The sequence below is a fragment of the Phyllostomus discolor genome, chromosome 3 (assembly GCF_004126475.2).
Source record: "Phyllostomus discolor isolate MPI-MPIP mPhyDis1 chromosome 3, mPhyDis1.pri.v3, whole genome shotgun sequence".
Classification (NCBI taxonomy): domain Eukaryota; kingdom Metazoa; phylum Chordata; class Mammalia; order Chiroptera; family Phyllostomidae; genus Phyllostomus; species Phyllostomus discolor.
Genome location: NC_040905.2, coordinates 115668968 through 115696187, shown reverse-complemented (window position 1 = coordinate 115696187; position 27220 = coordinate 115668968). Strand labels below are relative to the sequence as shown.

At 53.1% G+C, this 27220-nt stretch overlaps 1 pseudogene; it reads right to left on the bottom strand.

The window, feature by feature from the left end:
* Positions 1 to 15106: 15106 nt before the first annotated feature.
* LOC114508225 lies at positions 15107 to 16083 on the bottom strand (annotated as a pseudogene).
* Positions 16084 to 27220: the final 11137 nt, after the last annotated feature.

The window sequence follows — 27220 nt, the reverse complement described above, 5'->3', positions numbered from 1 at the left end:
AGCATCAGCCCACAGTCAGCGCGGAAGCCCACCTGCCCGTCCACCTGGGAAATGGGCTCAAAGAGTGAGCAGAGGCTACAGCAGGGCCCACTTACCCAGGGAGCTGGGTGCACAGTGAGCCAAGTGCCCAGCCAGTCAGGGTCAGCATGCATGTGGAGCAGACAGACAGGGCCGCTGGGCCAGCCCACCACAGCCCTCAGAGTTTTAAGAAGCCCCCTCCTGCTCACTCACCAGTTTGTGAAGCTGAAGCAGTGTGAAGGGACAGTCAGGGGATTGGGGGAGAGAAATCGGGGAGGGAGACTGACTAGAAGAAGCAGGTGAGCTTCTCAGAATTTGGGGGAAGTCACTGAGCACCACTGTCTGCTGGAGGTGTCACGTAATTCTGGGTGAGTGAGGAGGGGCTGGCGCTGGGCTTCAGGCAGGCCACAGTGACCATCTCCTGTGCAGACCATGAGCAAGAGTGAGACAGAACCCTGGTGAAGAGGGCCCAGGGACCTGCCACTTGAACAGTCAAGAGGTGCCTCCTTTGCTAGTGAAGGCCAGGACCCCCCTCCCGCTGCCTCCTTGGACCACTGCATTCCAGACTGTGACTCAGCTCCAGAGGGCGGGGAGGTGACTATGTGAGCCTGTGAGGGCTATTCCACCTCATGTGAGTCATACATGTGCACATGCATGCCTCACACACTGCACATCTCACAGGCACACACACATGCCTTCCATGTGTGCATGCCTAAAATATGTATATTGTGATGCCTTAAACATGCACACTATGCGTGCATGCCTCACACATCTCACACTCATGCATTCACATAGGCTTTGTGTGAACTTACATCTCCCATGCACACTTACACTAAACACACATGGCTTGCATGTGTGTACACACACATACATGCCTCATGCACACACACACACACCCTGCAGCACAAGAGCACAGACAGATTCTAACTGCCCAGAATGAATGCCTGTAAACTGAAGTGTGGGCACTGGCTGTCCAACAGAACACCTGGACGCATCTCACAGCCAGAAGGGAAATCTGGAAAGGTCCCCTGCTCAAGACTGCAGAAGGCCACCTGCCTGAGAGTCTGTAGCTGGCCCTTGAGGCTTAGCCTGTGGCCATAGTACCAGCAGGAGCTGCCTGCACGGAGAGCAGGCGTGACAGCCATCTCAGGCCCTCGGACTTGGCCATGAGCACAGGCACTGCCAACTCGGGGCTTCTAGCATTTTGCTGAGACACTGTGAAAGGACACAGTGGGTACCACTTGTGGACGTAAGCATCCTTGGCACGCGGCCAGGGCCAGGGCATACACGGGCAGCAGCACAGGGACTGCTTACAGGGAAGTGTCCTCGTGCGGTGCGGTTTCCTTAAGGTCTCCCAACAGCGCGATGGCGGATGCCTTGTGGTGCTCCTGCTGTGCCTGGCTTCCAGCGAAGACACCACCAAAACAAACAAACAAAACCAACCCAACCCCAGAGTCCCAAGAGTTAAAAAGTGCCCAATTCCTTTATATTAGGTGTAACTGAGCACTGTAAGTTTACCTTTACATGGTTTCCAACTTAAGGAGGCATTACTGATAGACAAGCAGGAGCACCACTCAGCAGCCCCATTTCTGGATGCTAAATGTCAAACTGACCCCCGAAGTTGGGGGCAGCTGTCAGGACTTCTCGGAGCCTGTCCTTGATCCCCACCTATGAGGCCACCGTGGGTGCCTGCAGGGGAGCATTCCCCACCCGCCAGCGGAGGGAGCACCACTTTCTGCTCTGGAGCTTAGGGGCACAGTCCGTTTCCATGTAACCACTGGTCCTGACACCCAGACGCTTGGCAGCCACCCCCTGGGTGCACAGGTGCCTGGCACTGCTGGTGGAGAGGGCACCATCTCGAGTGTGGCCATAACTGACACATGCAGGCCTGTGAGTCCTGTGGTGTCGCTCCGTGGAGGTGATGTGGGTACAGCATGGCAAGCTCCTGCACAAACTGCAGCAGACGCTTTCCTGGAAGGGGCAGGGTGGGGCTGGCTGTCAGCACCTTGATGGCACCCTGCAGACACCTGGGGCCCACGCTCAGCTGCTCAACCCCACACCACAGGTCTCTGTCAATCTCTAAGAGCTCTGAGTTGAAGGTGACACGGATGCCTGCCAGTGACAGGCTGCGCTGCTCCAGCCAGCCCCTCCTCTTGTGGGCATTGCAGCATTACAGGGCTGATGGTGTCCAGAACTGGCACTGAGGGGTGGAGGAGGGGGCCCTGGACAGAGCCGTGTCACAAGCACTGAGCTCAGCCAGGGCTACACTTTGATCTGAACTCATGCTGCCCGGGAACGTTCCCACGATGCACACAGAAGCCGCTTTAGTCATTGTGAAGAATGCCTCTTGCTGGTAAAGATAACATACTTAGAAAACACCATTTCTTGAGGCCTCCGAGGGGATGGGGGACAGCAGCCAAGCCAGGGCTCCAGGGAGGTGTGCGTGTGTGCCCCCTTGACACTTTGACCTGTACTCTAGGCCGCTCTGCAGTCTTAGGCTGCACCCTGCCCCTGCCTGGGGTGGATGGTCACATCAGCCCGGGAGACTAAGGCAGCACTCTGTCCTGTTGCTCCTCTGCGACATCTGCATTCCTTGCTTCTTGGACACCAACTCTTGTCCTCTCTGAGAACACCCCCAGGGCCTTTTCTTTTGCTTTTGTGTCTTTCACATTGGTGGTTTTCCTCAAACATCTGGACACCTGGCTGTCTATTTTTTTTTTCATCAGAAGCTGATGGGAAGCTTTAGTGACCGCACAGCCCGAATGGTTGAATGGGACCCTCAACTATCACAAAAATCTCTTTTCCCGGACAGGACTCCTGGGTGACAGGGGTCTCTTTGGGGACTGTGGACTTTCACCCACCTCCCTAGCATGGGTTCAGCGTGGGGTTCCCTCTACCTGCCCAGGTCCTGTCTGCCACTTCCCGGATGCAGCCTGTACAGAGCATGGCCTTTTTGCTGGTCAGGGTGGGGAACTTGGTCTCAGAGGCAGACACTAGATTTACAGGAATCTGGACATCTCCATTTCCAGTGAAACCTCCCAGGAGGGTATCTCCGACATGGGAGAGAGTGAAGTTGACCGGAGTGCCTGACAGGAGCAAACTCAGGCCTGTGGCCTCATTCAGACCATGCCCCAGATGGCAGGGCCTGCCTGGGTGGGGAGACAGGCTGGCCTTCCCCAGGTTCATCATGGTCCTGAGGTGTGCCAGGCTTACTCCGCAGCTTCACCTAAAACTAACCTGTTACACTTTGGAAATGTCACCCGAGCTTCACAATGACCTGGGGAACAGTACTGAAGGGAGCCCCAGTTTCCTGTGAGGACTGCTAATCTGAACCAGGAGCCGCATCCCACTGGAAATGAGCCCACTGCACAGGCAAGGCCCTCCCCGTCGAGGCCTCCCGTGCCTGAGCCGCAGACCCAGAGACCCTGCGTTGGCTCCGCGCCCACACCCGCCTTGGAGGCGGGCCTGTCACAGGTGCAGCAGTAGCACAGGCTGCATGTGTCCAAGTTCTGGCCAATGGGAAGGGCTGTCGCACTCTCAGTCTGCCTGAAACACGTGGGACTAGAGCACTCGTGGGCCATACACAAGGCCCAGCCAGCACCCTTGGCTTATTCCTACAAATTTTCCTTCAGGCAGGAATTTTGACAGGAAATCCCAATGCCATAAATGTCTTTTTTTTTAAAGATTTTATTTTTATTTATTTTTAGAGAGGCAGGGGAGGGAGATAGAAAGAGACAGAGAAACATCAATGTGTGGTTGCTGGGAGTCATGGCCTGCAACCCAGGCATGTGCTCTGACTGGGAATCTAACCTGCGACACTTTGGTTCGCAGCCAGCGCTCAATCCACTGAGCCACACCAGCCAGCATAAATGTCTTTTTTTAATTTTTTAAAATTATATACTTATCTCATAAAATTTCTGTAAATGTACTAATTATGTTTTTATTTATTGACTTTATTGGGGTGACATTGATTAATACAATCATGTAGGTTTCAGGTGTACAGTTCTGTAGCACACCATCTGTATTGTAACCAATGCCATTGTTAAAAGGTGTCTGTTAGACAAAGGGTTTCTAGGACAGAGGCTGACAGTCCATTTTCTCGGAGAACTTAGAGCCAAATAAAGGTTCTGGTACCTTTTGTAATGACCTTTAGTGTAATGGTGCTCAACATAAAATATTTTTAGTTTAGAAAAGTCTAAACACATGCAGCCCCAGTGGAAACCACACCGAGAAGTCACACATGGAGCTGGCGTGACAACCTACAAGATTTATAGACGAAGGGGTGGTTTGGTGAGAAATGGCCCCCACCAGGTTCCAGGCCCCTTGGTGGGTCTGGCCATGGCAGACGCCCTCCAATGTGTATCTTGAGTGGGGTACCACGCTCTGTCTCCTGCAGAAAGTTGCTGTGAGCTCGCATTCCTTGTCCATGAGCTCCTCGGGTGGCCTCTCCTCCAGGACCACATCAGCAGGAAAGGAGACAGGGAACATGCTGTGGCCACAGTTGTCTAATTGCCAAACGTGCCAGGGTCCTCGGAGGACCCCGGGACCGTGAAAAAGTCCCAGACGTGGTGCTGGGCCCTTTCCCACCCTGTCTGGGCCCCGAAGCTGGCCCTGCTGGGCTGGGCCACCTACCTGAACAGTGAGTGTACCCCCAGTGTTCTGCGTGAGTCTCTTGTAGCACTGCTTTATGAACACACGCTGGGTGTTTCTGGGAGGTTCCCTGAAGGGCCGTTTGGCCCCTCGGATGCACCCAGCTCACCAGCCTGGCAGAGGCAGCTACAGGTCACCCACAACACCATATCCAGGGTGAAACTGCCCTGGCCTGCACCACATACCAGAAGGCTCCACCAGAAGGGTGGGGTTTCCAAAGCTGTGTCCACACTGTCTCATCGACACTGGTCCAAATCACAGACTTGTCGAGGACAGTGTCTGCTGGGCCCATGGTGCCGGCAGTCAGAGCCCCAGCACCTGTTGGTGCCCAGCCAGATGGCAAACTCCTTCTGTTGGAAAACCAGGCTGACTTGCCCTTATACAAACACCAGGGACAGTCACCAAGGACAGCCCAAACCAGCAGGGGTGGAGAGACCACCTACCCCAGAGTGCACCTGCCAGGGCACTGCGTCCTTGAACCCTTGCCCCTTTCCAACCTCAAACCCACCAGGCGCAGACCTTGAGGACAGACAGCTGTGCTCTGCACACCTCTCCCAAGCTCTAGGATAGGAAATAGCCCCACTCAGCCAGGGCAAAGACAGAAGCTGCTCTGTAGCAGCTGCAGAACAGACTGGTCGTTGGCACTAATTCAATGCCAAGAGGAACCCCCAATTTGAGGTGTGGTGAAGGAAACTTTATTCAGTGCTAAACAGCTCACTTGTGATGAAGCACAGCTGTGAGGAGGCCCTGGGGCCAGGCTCCTCTCTGGCTAGACTGCTCTGTGCTGGTCTGCTTCGCCCTGCAGTTGTCTGCTCCACTCTGCTCTGGTGTGCTCCATTCTGTGCGGGTCTGCTCTGGTGACACATCTTCAGCTCCAGGAAGAAAAACCACACTCCTCAACTTTGGGAGGAAAAAGGTGCTCCACAGCTAGAATGGAACTTACTTATATAGACAGATGTCCTCAACCCTGGTCCCTGATTGGCCCATCCTCCTGTGAATGAGACCTCCAAGTATTTACAGTTTGATTGGTCCAAAAGGCACTATTCTGATTTGTCAGAATGAAGCAGCTCTGATTGGTTGGTGAAGAAGGTGATGGGGAGAGGGCCTGAACGGAGAAATAGCTGTGCAGCTCCCCACTCCACGCGGAAGGCCTCAGTCCTACTGGTTGAAATAGGAATCCAGGAACTCCTTTACAAAGGCATGCTCAGATGGCGAAACTACATGCAGACATGCAGTTCAGTGCCCTGACCTGCAGTTTGCATGAGAGGCTCCTGTGTAGAAATGGATGCTAGGCTCTGTTTTGTTGTTTTGTTTTTTTAAAAAAATCACTGTTAGCTCAAAGGTCTTACTAAAACAGGCCCAGTACCCACTCCGGCTAGAGAATATTCAGAAAAGAAGGGACAAAAGCTGGAGAAGAGGGAGGTAAAGGGTCTGGGTGGCTCTGCCCTCGCTACAGGGAGGCTGGACTGAGCACTGGCTGCCTAACTGTGTCTCTGTCCTTGTCCTTAAAAAAAGGGCAGAGATGCCTGGTAGCTCAAATGAGAGACAAGCTGCGGGACCTCCGCCTCCTCTGGATCCGCTCTTGAAAGCTAACCAGCCCCAGCTTCACCTGTCGCCCCTCCGTGCCCCTTTGTCTGGTCAGCCCCACCGAGTACACGCCCCACCTGCGCAGGCATCCTCCAGGTAGTTGTGGGGACCCTCCAACCACGGCCCAACTCTCCTGCAGCTTTCCCTCTAAGGACACTGGTCCGGCTCTGCCCTGCCCAGGTGGAGTCCTAAGGTGCACTACAGCCTCCGCCAGTGCTGTCCCGCTGTTTCAATTGCCCTCCGATCCCTGCGCACTCCCTCCACCTTGGGAGATTACTTCCGGGTCAAAGACAAAAGGGGCACATTTGTGACGAGGCAGCCACCTTGGAGCCTGGCAGCGGTGTCAGCGGGGGCGGAAGGGTGGAGTTGGGGTGAAGTCCACGTTGACCTCTGTGTGTGTGGAATTTGTTGGACATAGCGATTTTCCAGATTTGTGTTAAATTTTGACACGATTTTGACAAAAGGCCTTGGAGGGAGCCAGGCGCTTCCGCCATTGGCCCTGTGAGCGAGTGGGTTGAGATTCCGTGTGAAGTGGAGCAGGACTGGAGAAAGATGACAAAGGCCCGCAAGGCCACACCTAGGTCCCCTCTTCAGGTCTTCCCACCCACATTTTCCCACTGAGGTGTCCTCATTCAGGTTTCCCACCCAGGTCCCCACACCAGATCTACCCACTCCAGGTCTCCCCACCCAGGTCCCCCACACTTTCGTCTCTCCACAGATTTCCCCACCCCAGGTTCTTACCCCAAGTCTTCTCACCAAGGTCTCCTAACTCATGTTCTCCACCCAGGTCTCCTCACCCCTGTTCCCCACACTCAGGCTTCCTCACTCACGCCTCCCCACTCAGGTCTCTCCACTCAGGTCTCTTCACCCATAGGGCCTTTTTGGTGAAGGGCAGTGGACACCATTCTTTTCTCCTAAAGGGCTGTTCTAGAAACCTGAGTGGGCTACATAATTGTTGCTCACAGTTAATTTTTGGAAGGTCTTCCTCAGAGACACCAGGCAGTCGAGTGTGCAAAACTTTCATGCTGGACAGGTGGATGACAGTAGGCAAAGCTTGTCTCCCAACGTTACTCGATCCAAGGACTTCAGGTGATGTCCCTGAGGGTCTGGTGGCTCTGGACACTGAGGAGGCAGGTTGTGAGGGCAAGTTGCTGGCAAGCGGGGAGGTGTGGCTTGGAGAAAGAATAGTCTAGTCAGACACAAGAAAAGGAGCTGTGGCATTTGTACCCTGCGAAGCCTGCTCTCCCCGTGACCCACGTCCCATCCTGCCCAGCACCATCTGTGACATGGTGCAGGTGGTGATCTGGTCTGTCTGGTCTATTGGGGATCCTGGGCCAGGTCTGGGTGCATTTCTGCCCCTCACGACTGGAGTGCTACTGCCATCTAGTGGTTGGAGGCTGGCGTGCAACTCGACACCCACATACCCCAAGTGGCTTCACCATTGTCCTATCCTGATGGATCCTGAGTCCCTCTATGTCCCCGCCTGTCACCTGTCGGTATGTACTCACACATGCCTTTCTTCCCTCCTTAGCCTCTGGCCAGCCTTTGGGCGAGGTCAGGGATGTGCACACCGCCAAGTCCCACCTTCTGGGATTCCCTATCTAACAGTGGTGCACTGTGAAAAATGCTCTCCATGGTATCTGTAGGACCCTGAGCAAGGCCCGAGGCCAGGGTATGCACAGTCAGGTCTTGGAGGAGGGTCCCAGCAGCCCTGCCCAGATAGAGTTTGAAAACAGAAGCCTCTTGAGGTGGTGTGATGGGTAGTGTCTGTGGTCAGCTGTGTTCCCAGCTGCCTGGCTCTCGCCTCTAGGTGGAGCTGCAGGCCCACATCGTCACCACTCCGGATTCGAATGGCTGTCAGCCCACTGGCGGTCCAACTCAGGACCCTGAAACGCTCCTACGTGCCTATGCATTTCAAGCTTCTGTTTCGTGGTCATCCCTAGGGGTGTTTTACCGTGTTAGAAATGAAAATAGAGAAATCTGTTATATTTCTACTTTACACTTAAAACTAATAATAATAAATCCGCTGTATGTGAACATTACATTTAATGACAACAGTTATATTTTCCCTTAACAAATTCAGAAAATTCAGAGGCATTGTTTTACATTTATGTAGATCTCTTAAAGGAAGAGCTGCGTTCTCTGCTCTGTGCTGCCCTCCGCCTGTGATGACGGGGAGCACCGCACACTCTCAGGAGAGTGGGAGTTCAGTCCCCTGAAAAGCATCTTGGCTCCTCAGACCCCATGTCCTACATCCACTGTGAGGACCAGGTATGGCCATCTCATTTCCTTTTTTGATGTTCTGTCCACATTGATTTTATGCTTTTTGCTTCCTTTTGTTTAAGACAAGGAGGGTCAGACATAAAATATTTCATGTAATTTAATGGGGAGAAATGAGCTTGCAGAAGTTGGATTTGTAATTGGGATTACTCTGGGCATTAAGAAACTGCCCCCTCAGTCTTGCTGAGATGGGGCCAGACTCCCTCACGCCCCTGGTGGGAGCCCCTGGTGGGAGTGCCTAGTGAATGAATCTGGCTAGAAGCACCTGGTGGGAGGATCTGGTGGGAGCATCTGGCAGGTGGATCTGGTGGGAGCATCTGCTGAGAGCACCTGGCTGGAAGCACCTGGTGGGAGCACCTTGCGGGAACTCCTGGCAGGGACCACTTGGAGGGAACCCTGCAGCCCCTCCCGGCATGGGGCCTCATTTCAGGGGGAGCAGAGGCTCTGCTTTGGCAAGGGGCTGTCCACTCCCTGGTGGCCAGGCTCAGCCCAGGGAGCACAGTCCACCGGGCCTGAGCCCCTCAGACCCCCAGGATCCAACGAGCATTCCTGCCCGGCCAGCCTGGCTTGTTAGGGGCTTCACTCCGGCTGGGGGGGTGGCGTTTCTCGGGGCCTTGAGGTGCTGCTTCACCTCTCAGGACTCAGGTGAGGGTTGAGGACCCTGACCCTGCTGGTGCAGGGGACCCGGCAGAGGGCAGCTGTTCTTGTAGCCCGCTGCTGGTCATGGGTGACCGGTTTCTGCCGAGGCGGGTCTGCAGGAGCAGGCAGGAGGGGAGAGGGGAGATTGCGTGTGTGCGGGGACGAGGTGACAAGGTGACACTCAGGGCTGAGTGGCTTGAGTTGGACTTGGAGGTGGGGAAGGTGCTGGGAGACCTGACACTTTTAGAATCCACCTCCAGGCCATCCTCTTCCCTGCTCAGCACTTGTGGGAGCAGCCTGGAACCCTGTGGCCATCTGGGCCTCATACCTCGCTGTTCCTGGTGCACCCGGTTTGTGGAAGAGCCTGTGTCCTTCCCAGAAAAAGTGCATTGGGTTCCACTCTCTGCTGACACAATGGTGGTGGAGGTTTCTGGCTTTTAACAGTTCTTACTGAGCCTGTGTTTCCCGTTGTCCCTCAGACATGGGCTGCTGGACGATTTTACACCCCCGTCTCCAGGCCTGCAGCTGCGGTGCCTTCGTGAGCCTGGTGGGATGTGACCACAGTGAGAGCATTTCGTGAGAGCGTGTCTTGACCCTTCATTTCTGTCAAGTCACAGCTTGTTCCAGACTCTCTACCTTTCTGCGCCCCTTGCCCCGTGGCCTCCCCAGCTGAGGTTTCCTTAAGCACTTACAGCAGAAACAGAGCCCTGCTCCCCAGAAGCTGAACTTCTGTGGTCTGCCTTCAGAAAAGCAAACCAAGCGTTGAGTGGGGCTCCTGTGGATCGCTTTATCTATGGATGAAGAGGTAGATCTTCCCATTTCGAAGTGCACACACCTCCTTTCTTCCTCTCTGTGGGGGCGGGGAGCTTTTCTGTTCGTGACACGGGCAACCATTTCCCTGCCCGTGAGCTCTGAGCTCCCAGTGAGACCAGGGAGAGGAAGGGACAGGAAAGCAGGATGGCCCCGCTCACCGTGGCCCCTCGTGCCTCCTGTGCCTGGGGGCTAGGCTCGCAAATGGCCTGGTGTTTCAGGGATAGGCCTGTATTTTTTGGAAGTGGAGGGGAATTTATTCACCTTCTGCCAAGTGGAAGAAACTCCAGGCTGTCAGGACAGAAACCTTGAGTTTTGTAATGGTCACGATACTTTATCAGGTGCCCTAAACACAGCCACGGTTTTACTGGAGGAGTGAACCAAGGGGAGAGTGGGCGCTGGGGGAGGATGGAAGGGCAGCTGACGTCGGTGCGTGTTCAGCATACTGGTGTGACTGGGGCTCCGGGAAGCCGCCTGCTGAACAGTTTCAGTCAGGGGACGTTCTTGCGACTGTCCCTGACCTTTGTGTGGCTCCGCTGCAGCCTGCTCTTAGAGGAAAGGGCAGCGCGAGCCCACCCAGCAGTGACTCCTGTTGGCCCAGGGGGACTTGGTCACAGCACTGGGTGATGGGGCAAATGTCATTAGGATCTGCCACCCTGAAGTATATTGCTTTGGCATGAGGATTGTTTTGAGGTGAACGCAATTGAGAATCAATAGATGCAGAAAGCAACATTTTAGGAGCTTCCCTCATCAGACTAAAAGCAGCAACTTCTGGGAAATAAGGCTGCTGTAAATTTCTCCTTCACAGCAGTCTGCTCCCCGCAGAGAGAGTGTGAAAAAGCCTGTCGCAAATCCCTTTTCTGCGGGAGTCGCACTGCCCGAAGGAGACAGGGGGACCACTTGTACCTGCATCGGCTGACAGTAACACGAACTTGCTTCTGTCCCTATTGTTCTAAAACTTCATTTGTCTTCCCTAAGGAAACATATTTGTTCTTTTCATAAGAGCCCTTTCCTTCCCCTCCCTTATCCCTACTCATGTATATAAGCATCTAATTGAAACCATTTACCCAGCCAGCTACTTCTGTTAGCTACCATGTGCATGTGGATAAACTTTTTTCTTCTGTTAATCTGCTGTTTGTCTGTTTAATCCCCAGGCCCCAGTCACTGACCTCAGAGGGTAGAGGAAAAGGCTTTCCTTTCCCTACAGCTTCTTTCACCACTGAGGCCCTGACCTGGCCGGAAATGGGGGTGGGGAGGTGAAGGAGTCAGGGTGGGTGCTGGCCTTAAGGACCTCCGCACCCTCGTCTGTCCCTCCTCCCCTTATGTGTGACATCGTGCTCATCAAACTTTGAGTGGAAAGATCAGGAGTGCTCATGATCCCCTTGGCAGACAAATGACAACTTTTCGTTAGGAAAAAAGCAGTATTGTGTCGTGGAGCTGAGAAAAGGTCCCCTGTGAGGGAGAGAAGGGGCCGGTGGAGAAGAGACAGGATACACACTTCCTCAGGGCAGGGCGCTCATCGTGGTTCTGAGTGGCTACAGACACTGGAAATTTTTAAATTGCTTTTGTTCTTCTTTTGTGGTATTAATTGCATTGATAATGTCCTGCCTAGGAAATAAAAGGGGGATTTGCTGCGTGCCACTGCTGTATCCAGACTTGTCAACTCCTTGTTACTCAGAGAGAACCAGGAGTCCGTGGCTCCGGTGCCTGGGCCATCAGGAGATGCAAGGGTCTCAGTCAGCTACAGGGAAGCTCTTGGTATTCGGGGGACCTGGGAGCAGCCCTGCACACAGCAGCCCGGTCTTGCTGGATGGAGGCACGCTGACACGACTTGCAGAGCTCATCATCAGAGACTTTGTTGTCAGGCCGCTAGCATCAGGGCCCGTGCCTGTGTTTTCATGTAGATGCCGAAAAATGTGGTTTCTGAATTTTGGGTAGCTCCTTTTAAATCAGGCTGGCTTTTCAGGGAGAGACACTGCAGGTTTAAAATGCAAAGTGTTCAACGCAGCTCTCTCGCATCTCATGTGCTTGGAGCACATCTGTTGAGAATTACGTGGGTCCTGCTTTTGTGGAAATGAGTCCAAATTGCCTGTTTATCATGGGCAGAAAAATTAAAGAAATAGTGAGCCTGCCGTGCAGGGAACAGACTTGGTGTCTCAACTTTGAAATAGTAGAAAACATCTTTTGGGTTTCACATTTGCCACTCTTAAGTTTACTGGTGCATCTGTATCGCTCTGTATTATTGGGCAATTGGCATCAGTGTAACATTTTCTCCCTCTGCCTAAGGGCGCATCTTGGTTCTTACAACCCTTCCAGGGTGTGAGGTTGTGGTGAACTTGCATTTTGATGGTTTGGAAGCACTGGTGGCTGTTTTACTGGTTGGAGGTGTCAACCTGCCCTTTTCAGACACTGACCACCGGTGGCTGCCCCTCAGCCAGCCTGCAACACTCCAGGGGGCGGGCTGTGGTTGGGGGCCCTGCAAGCCTCTCACTGAACACCGGGGGTCCCACTCGTATCTGGACCCTGGGAGGATCTCGCCCAGAGCATGTACGTTACAGGGGCTTAAGACAGATGAGTGGAAACAACAAAAAGACAAACACCCCCAATCGAAAAGGGCACCGTGGCCTTGAATAGACGTTTCCCCAGAGGAGAGAGGCAGAGGCCAACGGGCACCTGAAAAGCCGCTCAGCAAATGCAAATCTGAACGGCCATGAGATACTACTTCACACCCATGAACGTGGTCACAACACAAGATGCAAAGTAGCAAACGCTGGTGAGGATGTGGGGAAACGGACATGCGTTCATCGCTGGGGGAATGTAAAATAGAGCAGCCGCTTGTGGTAAACAGCCTGGCAGTTCCTCAAAAGTTAAACATAGAATTACCATGTGATCCAGCAATTCCGCTTTCAGGTGACCCCTCGAGAGAATGGAAAACAGGGACGTGAACTGCCCCTTTCAGCACTGTTGACAGTGATCACCCCAGATGTCTCCAGGGGGACAAACGGTTTAGCAAAACGGGCCCCTCGCACAGTGGAATATTATTTGGCTGTGAAGAGAAAGAAGCACGGGTGCGCTGTGTGGACGGACCTTCGTGAAATAACCCAGACGCGAAGGGCCACGTGTCAGTGCGACTCCACCTGCAGGAGATGTCCCAACAAGAAAACCCAGGGAGGTAGAGGGTATTAGTGGTTTCCAGAGGCTGGGGGAAGGGATGGCCATGGGTACAGGGTTTCATTTTGGGGTGGTGGCAATGTTTGGACTAGATCGGAGTGGCGGTTGGATAGAAGGGGCATTTACACAGCAGGGAAGAGCTAACCTCCTTCCCCATCTTCGTCTGAGTGAGGATGGTGACGGGGGCGGTGTCGTGGGTGACAGCCTATGGCTTTGATGGGCGAGCCAAGAATTTGCCTCTCTCTGTCCCCCTCCCACCTGGTTGCACAGATCAAGAGTTGTAAACTGAGGTCCCGGAGGAGACACCGCCTCCTCCCCAGGCCAGGGGAGGCTGGGGGATGTAGAGTGAATGCCTTGTGACCTGCTCTTCAGGGAGGTTTCTTGTGACGCCCAGGGACACAGAGGGGGCGCCACGTTCCAGCCCCACGGCTTTGCAGGCAGCCGTCCTCTCGGCAGGCTCGGCTGCAGCGAGTTTTGCGAGGCTGCTAGACGTCTTCCCAGCAGAATCCCCAGAGAGTTCTAAATTTCAGTCACACTCTCTAAATTTTCATTAAGAGCCTTCACCCGGAGAAAATGATGGATTAGATTTTATTGTTGGAAAGGAGCCAGATAAAATTAGATGCCTCTTAGTCCCCACCGCCCACCCCTCACTCCTCTGCTCTGTTCTAAAGCCTCCACTTCTTCCCAGTTCCCGGCAAGCAGGCACCCGTGGGTGTTTATTCATTAAAGTCGCTGATGTGCCTGTGTCTCCTTTAAGCCTCTGTGCTTTTACTGCACGTGTGATTTTGCTTTTGCTCCAACTTTCAAGTCAGGACAGCTTTGGGCCTTGGGCTCTGCAGACATCGGGTGTGTGTGTGTGGTTTTTCTTTTCTTTCTAAAGCTTGTGAGAATTTTACAGTCGTAAGCTGGTAGAACACTGTGGTGCACAAAAGAAGTTAATCTGATTCCTTGTCTGCCTCTCCTCGTCTCTCCCAAGCCTTGCTCTTCTTGGCAGTTAACTGGCCGTCCCTTCTCTCTAAATAAGAATTAAGAGTTTACCCCAACCAGCCACTTCTTAGCAAAGCCAGGTGACGATGGGCGGCTGTCTCCTGTCACTGTGTGTGGATGGTGAATTTTAAAAACAGCTGTTACTTCTTACTGCAGCAGGACGAGAAAGGAAGGATTACTCTGCGTGAAAACGGGGGCTGAGGTCCGTTGGAGGAGACCGTGAAGGCGGTCGCCGGTGGCGGAGGGTGCGAGGGCCGCCGGCTCACATGTCTGCGTTATTCCTGTGAGGGCTGGCAGGGTCTTTACATTAAATTCCGTGTGGAATTCCGTGGAGACCTTGAGCAAATTTCAGACAGCCTCACCCTGACGTGTCGCAGCATCTTAAATTCCTCGAGTTTGAAGATCAGCGTTGCAGAGGCAGGAGGAGCCCACGTGCAGCAGAGGAGCCTTTTGTGCCGCAGCCGGACAGCGGGCGGTCGCCGTCTGCAGGGAGATCTGGGGTGCGTGTTCCCCTCGAGTGGAGAGGAATGTGCGGTCAGGGCGCGCTGTGGTCAGACGACCTGGTCGTAAACGAGCCGACTTTCCCAGGGATGGAAACCTCCTCGGTTTTCCCTGCGCTGTTTTCCTCCTGCGGCGCGTCTTGGCCGTCGCTGTAGACTCACAGACACCCACCGAGAGGGCGTTCCCTCCACCCCCCCTCGAATTCTAATGTTGTCCCAAAGGGTGTCCCTTGGCAGCTGAAGGAGAGTTTAGTGGGCAGTTTCATTGGTTGCTTGGTGTCGTTGCCCAAATATCTTGGAAATTTTTGGGAGCCGGGGACACTGGTGAAGCCCCAGAGGCAGAGGCCCTGAACTGAGGAATCCGGCAACTGCCGTGCGGTCTGCCCGGCTGCCCCGTGGGCTCGGGACGAGACACTGGGGCCCATCTGGTCACGGCGAACATTCTTCTTCTTTTTTTGACTTTAAAGAGAAGTAAGTTTTTATTTCCTTGTTTCACAATAAAGCTGGCTGAGCTGGTTTGCTTTTGGTGATTAGTCAAAGAGACTAAATCTCATGTCCTTGTCTGACTCATCCTTTGCTTCAACCTTGGCTGGGGCTGTGGCAGCAGGAGCAGCAGCCACAAGTGCAGACGGGTCAGCCTAGACGGCCTTGGCCTTTTCTGCAAGTGGGAAGGTGTCATCGGTCTCTGCAGACAAAGCCAGGACCCACTCGTATCCATGGATGATAGGATGGGGTGCTGATGCAACAGCTGGGTAACCCACCCATCTGCAGACGTGTGCCGGCTGCACTTCGGGCGCCCTCCAGGAAGCAGGAATGCAGTTTCCTCCGTGATGTCAAACACTTCCGGGTTGTAGATGCTGCCATTGTCAAGCACCTGCTGGATGATCAGCCCAAAGGAGAGTGGGGAGGTGCTCAGCAGTGTAGCTTTGCCGCCTCCCACTTTGTCTCCAGTCTTCATCAGCTGCACATCACTCAGGACTTCAGTGGTGCCCTGGAGGTCTTAGTGGTGACATCTAGAGCCTGGGAGAAGGAGGTCTTCTTGGGCCCCAGGCCAGCGTTCTGGGCTGGCACGATGACCTCACAGGGGGCAATGGCACCTTATTGGCCCCCAGCACGTCCCTAATCTCAGTGTGGCTCCCGTTGGTGAACACAAAGTCCACATTCCCCCAGATATGAGGCAACAGTTTCTCCAGAGGTTGGGGAAACTGCTGCGCTGTTTCCCAGCTTCCCCGGATGGATTTGTGCATCGCGGTGTTCCTGCCCATCAGCCCCGCAGCCTTCTCGGGAGGGACACGCGGGTCTGCTGCCTCTGTGTGGAGCCCCCAGTGTCTGCTCGCACAGTGACGCACTCTGGATAGCCATCTAGAAGTCTGATGATCTTAAGGAAGTAGTTGGACTCCCAGGTCGCCCCGTCTTCCCTGGAAATCTCGGTGGGGATGCATCAGGGACTGCCACGCAGGGTTTAAAGACGAGTCACATGCATGAGGATGCCTGGTGAGAGCCACGGTGGCCATTCTGACAGTTCCTCCGCCACCTACCTTGTCATCACCTGCGGGGCCAACGGTGGCCATGTGCTGTCTTGTTTGGTTGTTGGTCGACTTGCTACCCACTCACTGTCCCCCATGCAGGCACCTTAGGAGGAGCCTGGCACAAAGCAGTGGGCAGAGACGACCTGCCTCCCAGGGTCACGCTGCCCACACTGTGTCACTGGCCACACACAGCCACTGAGCCCCGGAAATGCAGCTGGTCTGGGCCAAGGCACTCTGAATGTGAAACACACACATGGTGAGAAGACTTAGCACAAAAAAATGATAACAAATTAATAAACTTTTTATTCACGTGGTGGAATGGTAACATTTTAGATGTCAGTTGAAATGAAATGTATTATTAAGATTGATTTCATCTGTTTCCTTTTACTTTTAGAATGCGCATGGCTAGTAGAAAACTTAAAATTAGATCTGTGGCTCACATGATCACACACAAACGTGCACACACATATGTGCACACATGGCCACACACACATGTGAGCACATGTTCACATAGCCACACACATGCACACACAGGTGCAGCCGACCCTGGGCCCAGGGCCCCAGGGCCCAAACTTTTGTTCTTCTTCATGTGCCTTTAGGGGCCTCGCGTGGCCCACAGTCAGGACCGGCCGGCTTCCCGCTGATGCCCAGGCAGTGGAGGCCTCGCAGCACCAGGACGGGCAGGGAAGTGACAGGCTGGCAGCCTCACAGGGAAAATGGACCTGTCCCCCGTCCTGACTGTCTGAGTCAGTCATGTGTCCCGAGAACCCCGCCCGCTGAGTGTTGAGCCCGGGTGGGAACCAGCGGCACCGTCCCCTGCGGGGGCCTCCCCCTTTGAGTGGTGACCACAGAAGGGGTGGGAGACACACCAGCCCCTTTCCACCTCCGACTCCCTCCACTGCCACTTTTCCACCAATCAGAACAAGTGGGTTTTTACCAGGTTCTTCTCCTTTTTAAAATTGAGGCGAAGGGCACGTACCATAACATTAACCATTTTAAATTCAGCAGTTCAGTGGCATTTGGCACACTTACGGTGTTATTCAACCACCTCCAGCATCTGATTCCAAAATACTTTCATCATTCCAAAAAGAGACTGCACACTCATCAGCATCGATACCCACGCCCCCCACCCCCACGGCCCCTGTTCCGCTCTGTCTCTGCGGACTTGCCTGTTCTGGGCGTGTCACGTACGTGGAGCCAGGCACGCGCTGCGTGGTCTCGTGTGCCTGGCTTATCTCACTCGGCAGCACGTGTTCAGGGTTCGTCCGTGTTGTGGCGGGTATCCGTGCTTCACTTCTTTTTTAAAAAATTCTCATCCCCCTTCCCCTTTGGCAAACATCAGCTTTTTCTCTGTATCTATGTGTCTGTTTCCATTTTATTTTGTTTTTTTAGATTCCACATATAAGTGAAACCAAATGGTGTTTGTATTTCTCTGACTTATGTCACTTAGCATAATACTCTTCAGGTCCATCTATGTTGTCACAAACAGTAAGATTGCATTCTTTTTTGTTGCTGAATAATGTTCCATTGTGTGTGTGTGTGTGTGTGTGTGTGCGCACATGCCATATCTTCTCTATCCATTCATCTATTGAATCTACTGATGGACATCTAGCTTGCTTCCATACCTTGGCCGTAATTGGTTATGCTGTAACGAAAATAGGGGTGCATCTATTGAATTAGTGTTTTTGTTTTCTTTGGATACTCAGAAGTGGGGTTGCTGGGTCATATGGTAGCTTTATTTCTAACTTTCCGAGGATTCTCCATACTGTTTTCCATAGTGGTGCGCCAGTTCACAATCACCAACAGAGTAAGGGGGCTCCCTTTTCTCCACATCCTTGCCAACACTTGTTTGTTGATTTTTTGATAGCCATTCTGACAAGTGTGAGGCAATATCTCATTGTGTCTTTTTTTTTATATACAAGGAATTTTATCTATTGTGCAGAAAGAGGGTTATCTGGCTTCCCAGAAGCTTCTGGGCTTCATTAAGACTGTCCATTCCACAACTCTAGTTCCAGTTCTGCTTTTTCTTTTTTACAATCGTTATTGATTTAGAGAGAGGAAGAGAGGGAGGAAAGGAGAGAAAGAGAGAGGAGGAGGAGACAGAGAGAAGAGACATTGATTTTTGCTGTTTCACTTTTATTGGTTACTTCTTGTATATGCCCTGACTGGGGATCGAACCCTCAACCTTGGCATAGTGGGACAATGTTCTAACCAACTGAGCTTCCTGGCCAGGGCTCCAGTTCTTTTTACAGATTAACGGGTCCAAAGGCCCACGATTATGGGCACTGAGGAGGGCCACGCACGTTTTGGCTCCAGTTAAATCCTTGGTGTCTGCAGAGTGTGGGGACTGTGGCTGCTTGCTTCCTGGTCCTGCTGCGGCCCTGCAGTAACTGGTTTAGGCATGTAAGGTGGCCGCCTCTGTGACTCAGGGGCGGGGGAAGACAGCTCCCTTCACTGTGGTCTTAATTTGCATTTCCCTAATGATGAGTGATGTTGAGCATCTTTTTGTATGTTATTTGTGTGTCCTTCTTGGAAAAATGTCTATTCAGGTCTTCTGCCTATTTTTAAATGAAATAGTTTGGTTTTTTAAATGTTATCCATTCCTTTTTATGGCTTAATAATTCTCCAGTGTGCAGATGAGCACGTTTTATTCACCTGTTCTGTTCCCCTGCTGAGGGACACTGGTCGCCTCTGCCTTTGTGGGCCGTGCTGCTGTGATGGTGGTGAGGTATTGTCGAAACACCCGCCTTCGCTTCCTTAAGGTCTGCACCCAGGAGAGGGAGACCAGCTTTGTTTTCCTCCTGGAGGGACTCTGGCTCTTCCACAATTCCCCTTTAGTCCTTTCCAGGAAGCCTTGCTTTTTGCCTCCAGACCCTACCGCACTGGAGCCCCACCCGGGCCACCAAAGCCCAGGTGAAGCCTTTCAGGGCCGTCCCCAGGCCGGTGCATTCATGTGACACGAGTGACATGCCTGGGGCTCAGGGGACAGAAGCCAAGTCTTCGTTCAAGTGCAGAATTAGTCCTCTGCCCACAAGAGGGCTTTGTAAAGGTAGATTTGCACGTCCAGGACTTTCATGATCAAATGGGTTCAGAATTCATTTTTCAGGCCCCAGGCTGAGAGCAGGGAGAGGACCTGTGTGGGGCCTGGGGTGTGAGACCTGACCTTCCACCTGGAAGAGGCTGGTGCTCCACATCCTGGGGTTGGGGCCAGGCCCATCCTTACACGGTGTCAGTTGGGGTGTGTGGTGTGGGGATGGGGGGTGGGGTGGGGGTGGGTAAGAAAACAACAGAGAAATAAAGGGCTTGCGCGTGACACAGCGTGAGAGGGGAGGTCTGCGGTCTGCGAGGGTCCGATGCGGGACCTCACGGGGACGCGCAGGCTGAGGGGCCCGCCTGTGTGCTGAGAGGGCTCTCTGTCTTTCTTTGGGCTGGGGCTGCCTGGCGTCCAGTCACAGCATCACTTGGTACATTCACGATGGTTTTTTGGATTATTCATTTATTTTTGCATTTTTATTGAATTGACTGGGTGACATCGGCTAATACAATTACACAGGTTTCAGACGTACACTTCTAAAACGCATCACTGCTATAGTGCATTCACACTTTGTGCAGCCACCACCTACATCGACTTCCAGAACATTTCATCCTCCAAATGAAAACCCACATTCCTCAGCACTCACTCCCCATCCCCCCTTCCCCATCCCTGGTCCCCTCTAATCCACCTCCTGGCACTCTGGAGTTGCCTGCTCCAGGACCTCACATAAGAGAAACCATGCAGGATTTGTTCTTGTGCGTCTGGCTTATTTTTCTGAGCACGATGTCCTCCAGGTTCATCCACATTGCAGCCTGTGTTGGAGTCTCCTTCCTTTTTACGGCTGAATAATATTCCCCTGTTTGGGTGGGCTGCACTGTGTTTATCTGTTCTTCTGTCCGTGGGCACTTGGGGTGTCTCCGCCTCTGGCTATTGGGCTGCGATTCCTGCTGCAGGAACATCGTGTACAGAGTCTTACATGGGCATGAGCTTGCGTGTTCCCCGGTGTCCCCAGGAGCAGAGGTTCGGGGCCATGTAGCGATTCTATGTTTAACTTTCCAAGGGGCCCCTTCTGTGAAGGTGGGCGGTCTGCCCTCGGGATAAGAGAGGCCGCACCACGTGGTGCCTGTCTCCTGCTGCCGGTTTCAGGAGGCGGCGGCCTTCAGACTGCAATTCCAGGCAGAGCGTCTGCAGGAAGGACCACAGGCGGAGTCGCACCTTCCTGCGCAGTCTCTGCGGGGGTCCTGTTATTCACCTGTAGGTGAAAACAGTGTTCATGGACCTTGTCAGAAGATGACTGTGGAATAGTAAAATGTATGTATTTGGTCTTTGTCCCAGTTCCTGGCACCCACTCCTAAAAGCCTGGGCATCGCTGGGGGATGACTGTCTCTTGTGAGCCAATGAGGTGGAAGGGGTGGGGCTCCTAGGCTTGGTTTGTGCGGGGGAGGGCGAGGGCCCGAAAGACCAAGGTGTGATTGGAGGGTTGGGATTTTCAGCCCCACCCTCGACCCCCAGAATCCCAAGAGGGACTGGAGACAGAGATAATCACCAATGACTTAATCAGCCTGTGTAATGGAACCTCCATAAAAACCCTAAGTGAAGGGCTGGGGAGCCTTTGGACAGGTGAATGCGTGAGGTGCCGGGAGGGCAGTGTTCCCAGAGAGGGCTCGGACGCTCCGCACCCTTCCCACACCTTCCCCGGGCATCTGCCGTCTGCGGTTCCCCAGGTGTGTCCTCTATGACGGGTCAGTAAGCGGAAGTAAAGTGTTTCCCTGAGTTCTGGGAGCCCTTCCGGCACATCATGGAACCTGAGGAGGGGTCGTGGGCACCCTGTTTTATAGCTGGTCAGTCAGAAGCACAGGCGACAACCTGGACTTGTGACTGGGGCCTGAAGTGGGGGCGGCCTTGGCTCAGCCCTCAGCTTGTGGGGTCTGGTTAATGCCGGGCAATTAGTGTCAGAACTGAGTTAAATACCAGGACACCCAGCTGGTATCTAGAGAGTTGGGAATTGGTTGGTGTCCAGAGAAAACCCACACATTTGGTGTCAGGAGGGCTGTGAGTAAACTCGGCTCACTGCCTTTCCCTCTTCTGACTCAGTGAGGCTCTAGGTGGGGAGGCTCGGGAGGCTGGGCGCCCCGAAAGTACGCCAGGCGGAGGAATGTGAGCTCTGGGCGGAGTCCCACGTGGCGCCTGCCCTTGTGCATGGGCCTCCGAGTGTGCACTGCGGGCCCCCGTTTCCCTCAGCTGAGGCATGACAATGTGAGGGCGTTTTATTAGGAAGAAGTTTTAGCAGGAAGGAGAACTCTGTCTTGCTGCCTGTGGTCCGGCCTGCGCTCTGTCTGTGGCCCTCAGGCCTGGCCGCATCTGGAGGCTGAGGCCCGGGAACCGCCGCCTGGGCTCTGAGCTGCTGCTGACTCGGCGCATTTCAGATAAGCAGGAAGTTCCTGAGAGGAAAGCCACAAGCTTTATTTTCATTTAATTCCAGCCATTCTGTGGTTTTTGGAGATGGCCTTTAAAGATTTGTTTTTGATTTTTATCTCAAAGAGAATGCAGAAAAGCCTGAGTCAGGCTCCAGAGAAAATACAGACAAAGAAGAGAAGAAGTGGGTTTGATCACGCCAGGCAGCTGCGTGGGGCCAGGCAGCAGGATGAGCCTGGGGAGCTGGGGGCTCGTTCCCTCAGGGGGAGCTGAGCTTGGCCTGCCAGCGCCTGCCGGAGGGCCCGGCACCTTGCTTCCAGAATCCCACCTTGGGCCACTGCAGGGACAGTCCCCATGCGCAGTCAGGCTGTGCTGATGGTCAGGTGTTAGAGGTGGATCCTTTTGTTGGCACTGTGCAAGCCTCGAGTCCTTGTCCCCTGCTGTGGCCACAGGGAGGTGATGGTGTCTCAGGGGTGCTGTTCAACACCACGGAGAGCCTGCTAGAGTATGGAGAAACAGCTTCCTAGAAAACACTGTGAGAAGCGCCTGCGTTGGCCACACTGGGTGGCTGGGAAAAGAGGGAGGGCATTCTGGCCAAGGGACTGACAGTTCCACCGCCCCGGCCCCCTGGTTCTCTGTCCTCTGGGAGGTGGTTACTTGCCCTGACTGCAGACCAGCATTGACCTTGCTGTGACCGTCCAGCCACTGATTCTCTGTGCGCAGACTAGTCACCGGGGTCTTTCCTCTGGGTCAGGACGCCTGACTGGATTCTGAGGTGAGTTTCCATGCCAAGGGGAGGAGTCACTAAACTCGTGGGAGAAAGCAAAGTAAAGCCAATGTAGGAGTTGGTCTGTGCTGTAGGTCCTCTGTCGGAGGAGTGAAGCTGTGGCCAGTCAGCACTCCCCGAGCCCACTGAGTGGGCACTCGGGCACGTCTGCGGAGTGCCGGGGGCTCTGGAGGAGCAGGCCGACCGTGTGGGCCCCTCCCCCTCCCTCTGGGCCGGCTCCCGTGGATATCGACTTGCGGACAGTCGGCTACTGAAGAGTGGGCCCCCCAGCGGGTCTGTATAGCAGTGCTGCTTCGGGCGGGTGGTTCGCCTCGGTGCACCTGAGCAGGGTCACTGCCTGGCACGTCCCACTGGGAGGGCACAATTTGTGCGTGGCTTGTGTCTGGCGGCGTTCACTTTGATCGCTCCATCAGCATGGTGTCCACCAGGCTTCTTTCCCCCAGTAACCTCGAAACTCTGCAAATGTCCCGTCCCTCAGCAAACTTGCCATTCATTCACTTAATTACCATTTTATTTTACTGCTCTGGCAGTTGGGGCCTCGCTGGTGGGGGCCTCTTGTTCTGGGGGGCTTTCCTTACTATCTGGGGCTGAAGACCGTCAGGCTGTACTCCTGGGGTCTCTGTCAGCACTGGGACCACCTGTTCTTCAGAGAGCCCGGAGCTTTCAGTGAATGAAACTTTTGGGGTGTCACTGCTTTTAGGCCCTCTTGATGGACACAGCTAAAGAATACGTGACCACACGCACCCTCATTTGTATGTGTTCTTGTGTTGATACCTCCAGCTCCACGTGACTACAGGCCTCATCCAGCTTTCTGCCTCTGTGTCTGTGATGAAAGACCCCAGCAGTGAGAATCTTGTTCCCATGGGGCTCAGAGCACTTGTGTTCTCTGCCCTCCATTCGAGACCGGACTCCCAGCTCCGCCCTCACAACGCCTGCCCCACTAGTGAGGATGCCTGTCTTGTTTGCCCCTCCAGGGGTTTTAGGATTGTGCACTGAGAAAGGGGCAGAGCTGTTCTGTCTCCCTGGCTTCTGCTCAGAGTGATTCAGAAGGCAGAAGGGAACAAGGATGAGGGTGTGGCCTCCCAATGGGGACCTTGTCTCTACCACCAACTGCTGTGCAAAGTCACATTCCTGTGCCTCGGTTTCCTCCTTTGGGAATCAGGGAGAATAACATTGCCTCTGTCACTGGAGTAAAGTCATTTATTTAAAGGCATAACTCGGTGCCTGGTGAGCCCTCGAAGTTGGGGTGTGTCTGTGTCCGTGTCCGTGTGTGCATGTGCATGGGTGTGCAGGATGCCTGTGTTTACGAAAGCAGGTGGAGACTGTGTGTGCCACGGGTGTCTTGCTCTGCACCTCCCGCTGAAGCAGAGCCCTGCTTGTTTCTTCCACACACATCAGGAGGTCATTCAATTATTCTTTTCTTCATCCAACCACATGTGGTGGGGACTTGGTATCAGCACATCTGGACCTGCCCAGGTTTTATTGTGGCTACATCTTAAGGAGCCACTGCACGGAAGTAGGCAACTTAGCCGTCAGTCCACCTTTAGAAGGACTGGAACAGTGCAGGCTGGGAAGAGTGCATCTCTGCGGAGGCCACGCCCACCCGCCCCAGAAGAGCCTGAGTTCCTGGGAGGAGAGCTCTGGGTCTCAGTACAGAGGCACCTGTTTGTCTGGCTTTTAAAAAAGATTTAATCTGTGTTGTATTCCACCCCCTTACTACCATATCGGTACTTGTAATTTAATTCTTTAACATTTTATTTTGAAATAATCTCATATTTAGAGAAAAGTTGCAAGAATAGTGCAACAAATGCCTGTATTCCTTCCCCCAGGTCGCCCCAATGTTGACATTCAGCCTGTTCGCTCTGCTCCGTCAGAGGGTAGCTGCGGAATGGCGCTCCCCACCTTAAATATCCCAGGGAATGTTTCCTAAGCACAGGGAGTTCTCCCACAACCAGGGTGCCATGGTCCACACTGGACGTTAACACCGATTCGGTTCTACACAGGCTCCGGTTTGCAGTTCATCATCTTTAAATCTCCATCTCTGTCCCAGTTATAACTTTTGCACACTTCCTGTCAGCTTTGTTCCTGAGTATTTTATCTTCTGATTTCCATCACTGATCTCGGATTCTCTACCATTCCATCCTCCCACTACTCATTTTGTGTCAATATCAAGGCTCTTGATTTCTGTGTTAATTTTGCACAGTTTGCTTATTGTGTGAGTCTCTTTCCCTCCATCGATCCTGTAGGGTTGTCCTTGCTGTCTAACACAGCAGTCACGTGTGGCCACTTACCTTTATGTGTACATAAAATAAAAGGAAATGAATCTAAGCACTTGATTCCTCAGTCACATTAGCTCCATTTTTACTTTTTAAAATTTATTTTGTTTCTCCATGTGTTTTATTAACCCAAATACAGTGACTTGTCTTCTGGCTTGTTGAGACAACAGGTCAGACAGCATTTGCTACCATACTGTCTGGCAAGGGCTTGATCTCCAAAATGTGTAAAGAACTCACACGACTCCACTCCAGGAAGACAAAGAACCCAATTAAAAAATGGGCAAGAATCTGGAACAGACACCTCTCCAAGGAGGACATAGAGAGGACCCAGAGACATATGAAAGGATGCTCAACATCACTAGCCATCAAAGAGAGGCAAATTAAAACTGCAATGAGATACCACTTGACACTGCTCAGAATGGCCATCATAATCAAATCAACAAACAACAAGTGCTGGTGAGGATGTAGAGAAAAGGGAACCCTGGTGTACTGTTGGTGGGGATGCAGACTGGTGAGGCCACTGTGGAAAACAGTATGGAGTTTTCTCAGAAAACTAAAAATGGAACTGCCTTTTGACCTGGCAATCCCTTGCTGGGATTATATCCTAAGAACCCTGAAACACCAATCCAAAAGAACCTATGCACCCCAATGTTCACAGCAGCACAATTTACAATAGCCAAGTGCTGGAAGCAACCTAGGTGCCCATCAGTAAATGAATGGATCAAAAACTATGGTACATTTACACATGGAATACTACACAGCAGAGGGAAGAAAGGAGCTCCTACCCATTGCGACAGCATGGATGGAACTGGAAAGCATTATGTTAAGTGAAATAAGCCAGGCAGTGAGAGACAAATACCATATGATCTCACCTATGAGTGGAACCTAATCAACAAAAGAAAAAAGCAAGCAAAATATAACCGGAGACATTGAAATTAAGAACAATCTGACAGTAATCAGAAGGGGGGGGGAATGAGGGGGGAGGGGGGAAGCGTTTCCAGCAACAACTGCAAAGGACACATGGTCAAAACCAAGGGGGGGTTGAAATGGGAGGGAGGTAGGGATGGCTGGGGTTGGGGGTAATAGTTGGAGGTAAATGCAGACAATTGTATTGAACAACAATAAAATAATTAAAAAATAATGTCTGGCAAAGTGGCCATATAATCTCCGGCACCACAGTCATCTGAAGGGCACTCCCGACGAAGGCGACCGGTTTTGCCGTTCGCATCCACTCTGTAGTGTTTCAGCACAGCCAGCTTAGCCTTTCACTGAGGCTTAGTCTTCACTTGCGCTCACACCACTCTGGCGAGTGGGGTGAGACTTCCTCCTTTCTTAGCGCCACCACGAAGTCTCAACATGAGGTGATGCGTGGGCTCCTTTGGAATGTTGCAGTAGACACAGCGCCCGTCTGCGGGGGGGCTGGCCAGCGGAGATCAGTCTTAGCTGATCGGGGAACTCCTTCCTTATCCCGGGTCTTGGCCTTTACATTTTTCTATTGTATCCGAGGGTTCAACCTTGAGAGTGATGGTCTTCCCCATAAGGGTTGTCATGAAAGTCTGCATTTTGGCGGTGATTCCACAACAGATGGCAGATCAGAACAGCACATAGGCCCCATTTTTAATGCTCAGCAGCTGCATGTGACTGGTGGGGACATGGAGGATATGGGGTGCTTCCATCATCACGCGTGTAACAGGACAGCATTTTTGTAGAGGTCCCAGGTACAGCATGGAGCCTCTGCGAATAAACAGTTTCACTCCTTCTCCAGTCTTATAGTCCTAACCGGTTCCTCTGGTCTGATTCAGTGGCCGATGCCTCCGGACAGTGAGGAGTGGCAGTGGAGACAGCAGGTGGGCTTGCCTTGCTCTGGATGCCAGGGAAACGACACCGCAGTGCCTCGTTCAGTGAGGTGTGGGCTTAGGAAAAGGCATATATTTTATTATGTTGAGACAATATCTATCAATTCCTATTTTCCTTACTTTTAATATTTTTATCAGAAATGGACATTAGGCTTCTGTCAAAGGCTTTTTCTGCAACAATGGAGAGAAACCATATGATTTTTCTCCTTTGATCTGTTCCTATACTGAATTTTGTTAACGGATTTCCTAATAGCAAAGCAACCTTGGAATCTTGTTTATGGTGTCTTGTTTTCCTTCCACAGAAAGAGGCTTTGGTAGGAGCTGCGAGGGCTGGGCAGAGGACTGCGATCAAGTGTATGTGTGTGCCGGGGGAACGGAGGGTGTGTGGGTTAGCTGTGAGGGGTGGGAGGACACAGGTGGGGGCTTGCAGATGAGCATCCCCAGCTCTGAGGGTTGGTGCTGCTCCTGGGCACCAAGAGCAACCAGGGCTCAGGAGTGCCCCTGAGCTGGGTGGGCACCAGGGGGCGCTGCAGCCTGCAGGTTGGGTGGGGCCTGGGCTGCAACTAGTAGGGGCACGTCCTCCCTCCTCTGGAACCCCATCCTGTACCCCTCCCCAGCCTGTCTTCCCACCACCCCAACCAGTGCCTGCGGTAGGTGCTGCCCAGGTGCTGCCCAGGTGGG